Here is a 3719-nt window from a genome sequence, read left to right on the forward strand (position 1 = left end):
GTTTTCGATGTCCACCAATTTGGTGACACTGCCGCGATCGGCCACCTTTCGCAATTTATTGCGATATAACGCGCGGAACGGTGGTTGTAAATAATATGGAGAACCGCGGTTAAAGGATAGAGGAGTGGTTCGGGGATGAACACGGTCAGGTAACCGAGATACGCGAAATAAAAGGATCGAGATAGGCGAGCATGGTAAAAAGGACCAGGGATGAGTCGAGCGGAGTAAGCGGAAGTGGAAAGAGGGTGATTCCGGGTATACAGAGGACGACTAGAGATGCCATATTTCAAAGTGGGGCGTCCTCCGAGGAGCCGTGAATACCTTAACAGTCATAAGGTGTATCCGCGAGCGGTTGCTATACGCAGTTGTCCCCTAAACGTATTCGAACGTTCCAGGACCGTATCCGCCCGCGAAACGACACGGCCCTGGACAGCCGTTCCCCGGGTCGGGATATGACGAGAAGACCGAGAGGATCCACCCTCGATGTTGCAGCCACGGGCGGTTATGCCGCGGGAAATTGTGACGCTCGGAAATACTCGAAATTGGCGACCGCCATAGTAACCGCCTCGCTAGGATGCAACGGGAATTGCATCAGACCTGAATACTTGCTGGAATTGTCTCGCCGGCGGTCCCATCTTCCCGATGCTCGATGCAGATCCTCGGAACAGAGAGAAATTCAAGGGTCGATGGTATCCCTTCTATTTAGCAGGATTAAAGTTTCGAAACTTGGACTCACCGACCTGAATTTACTTTCGTGGATCGTGGGAGTCGATGCTCGATGCAAAGTAACCGTTTGGAAATTAATGTAAATTAATATTTTATCGAAAAGTTGAGAAACAAGACTTGTTCCAGTAAATCAAGTACACAGTCTAAGCACGCATCTTATATGGTACATACCATAAGCTGTGTTAAATATGGGATTCAGTTAACGTTTGCCTGAAAGTAAAAAACGAAGGGGTAACAATAAAATTTGAAGACGATAATGCGATAGACATTTTGCAAAATCATTTGCTAATCTTTTCTCTACATCCCCCCTAATCGTCGATGCTCCAATGTGATTAATTTCGTTCCTAAATTTTTGTAAAATTTTAATTACCTTAAAATGTATGAAATAGTATTCGACAACGAGGATCGGAAGCGTCATGACAAATTGTCCTGCTGCAACTACCGTCGAATGAGAAAAACTTGCAATGGACGGGTCACTGGCCGTACTTTTTCGCTTATTTTGTTCTTCGAGTTGGCTGACCTGCGTGTTGATTTCAGAGTGCAGTAACGGTGGTCGTTTCATTCCCTGGACATTGATAAATAATGTTAGAGAATAGTCTGTTAGTTCAAAGCAGGTTTTGTGTGATTCGTGGCAACCGTAAGTTTTCACATTTTTAGTACAGAAGAATGTTTATTGTGTGTGTAGGTACTCCTGATCCTTTCTTTTTCTGCTGGTTTATGCTGTGACTCCGGTAATTCTTTCAAACCTGTCTATTTTTCTCGTTTTCTTCTGAAGCTACCTATGTAACAATCTCTTTATCGTTTTCCCTTCTTCAATTAATATTTGTATGATTAAAAACGTGAACATACATTGGACATACATTGAATACATTATATCTTTAAAGGTCGAATAAAAATGGGAAGATTCTTTGAAATTTGTTCTTCACAGTAACTGTATGTACAATGCACCAATACCTTCGTACCAACGATTCGTATTCTATTCTTCTGATTTCCGCTCGTAGAATACACTAGCACAGTTCCACTAAAAAAATCTGAGGCAAGTTTATAGACGTTGAATATATTTTATAAATCATCCCCGAGCGTTTTCCTCTCGCGAAAGTTAGGACACCGATCGAGCGGACGGATTCGAATAGGGTTGAACAGGCTCCGTACCTGTCCGTAGAAAACGAACAGCCCCGATAAATCTGGCCCAGCTATACGCGTTCCCGGCAAACAGTGCCGGTAATCGCGTCATTACGCGAACAAACGAACGGGCGAACAGACGTAGCTCGCACTATTTAATAATGAGACGCTCTCTATTACTCAATGGCTATTAGCGAGGATGCTGCGGCAGGGGTGGCTTTCGGTTCCACTCCGTTCACGGTGCAATCGGTTAATCACCGTTCCTCTCATCCCCATTCCTGAGACACGATTTAAGCGGCAGCTCCGTGTCCCGTCGCGCCCCCGCGAGTCCCCATATCAATTAATCTTACCCAGAATGCAATAACTGTCCAATCTGCCCCGGTGGCTGCGTCACGGTGTCGCGCAGTCAGCGCTGTAACGCTCTCCTTTCTCGTCTAACCCCCAACCGGGGGCCATCGTCGTTCGTCTTTCTCTCGTCTCCGCGTCGTTTTTCCATTCCTTTCATCGTCCGACGACGTCCTTGCTTTCCGCGAGGTCCTCGAAACGAGCCTGCCCGGAAAATCTCGAGTCCGAACCATCCCTCCCCCTCCCCCTTTCTTTACGCGTACACTCGAAATAACTGGAACTGCGAAGCAGACGGAGGGAGCGAGACGACGCAAGAGTAACGAGGGACGGGGATGCTCGACGAACGAAACTCGCCCCCGGAAAACATATTGGGCCGTTAAGGGGTTCGCTGTTAAGGGGTAGTCTGCTTAATTGGCACGGCCGTTTAACCCTGAATTACAACGACCGGATAGCGGAGCCTGGAACGGCCGTGATCCGATGCCACCAGATTCCTGGTCGATGATTAATCGCGTCGATGAATATTGCTCGTCGATGTTTGCACCTTTAAATGTTGCTCGAAAATGCGCGACACGGATTTCTCAAATGTTTTTCGTGCGAAATCGATTGCTCTAGATCCGTTTGAGATTATAATAACGAGCTTAAGATCGATACACTAGTGAAATGTCATCCGCCCTAATCTTTTTATACAAAATCCTTGAAAACCGTATTATACTATTTAAAAATTTATTAAGAGGTAATTCTTTCAAATTCAGGAATCGCTGTTGACAGTGCATTGTTTTACTAGCTCAATTTTATTCGAATATGAGACTTATATTTCCACAGAAGCCATGCAAATTAATATTTTTATTATTCGCGTTATCAGTTTTTAATTTCATTACTGCTACGAAAAAATGGCAAATCAGTGATTGAATAAAAGGTAGAGGCAAATCAATTTGGAAACATCTTCTGTTCGATCAGTTTTCACGATCTTCGAATGAAAAGAATTCTAAAAAACGCTATCGAATTTCTTTACTACTTTTTAAATCTTTGCCTCGAATTCAGTGACCGTGAAACAGGTGAAAATCAATTTGACGAAAAGTCTGAGCCGTGTACAGGATATTCCAATATTTCCCAGACTATTCGAGTGACGCAAACCACGTATAATCAGAGTCGAATCTTTTAAGTATGTCGAATGAACTTCTGAAAAATAAAGTACGCGGCAATTCGAGCAAATTTTATCTATCCGGAGACTCTGACTAATAATATTTACAACGCTTCGAATAGATTAGAATTCGAATCGCAGCAATTCTAAGCCAATGTCGCGTATTCGAGGAAATTAGATTTGTTTCGTTGCAATGCCACGTCAGCCATTGCTGTTCGCTGCGAAATCCACTCGTCGATACGTTGTCAATGATAACTACGAAGATAATTACCATCCTACAACAAAATAAGGTAATGAATCGAGAAATTCGTGGATAGAGGATTGAAATAAATTCTGTTTTATTCAGATAACGATGATATATAAACTTCGTTGAAATTCTTGCGTA

Source organism: Colletes latitarsis, chromosome 11 (genome assembly GCF_051014445.1).
Source record: "Colletes latitarsis isolate SP2378_abdomen chromosome 11, iyColLati1, whole genome shotgun sequence".
Taxonomy (NCBI): Eukaryota; Metazoa; Arthropoda; class Insecta; order Hymenoptera; family Colletidae; genus Colletes; species Colletes latitarsis.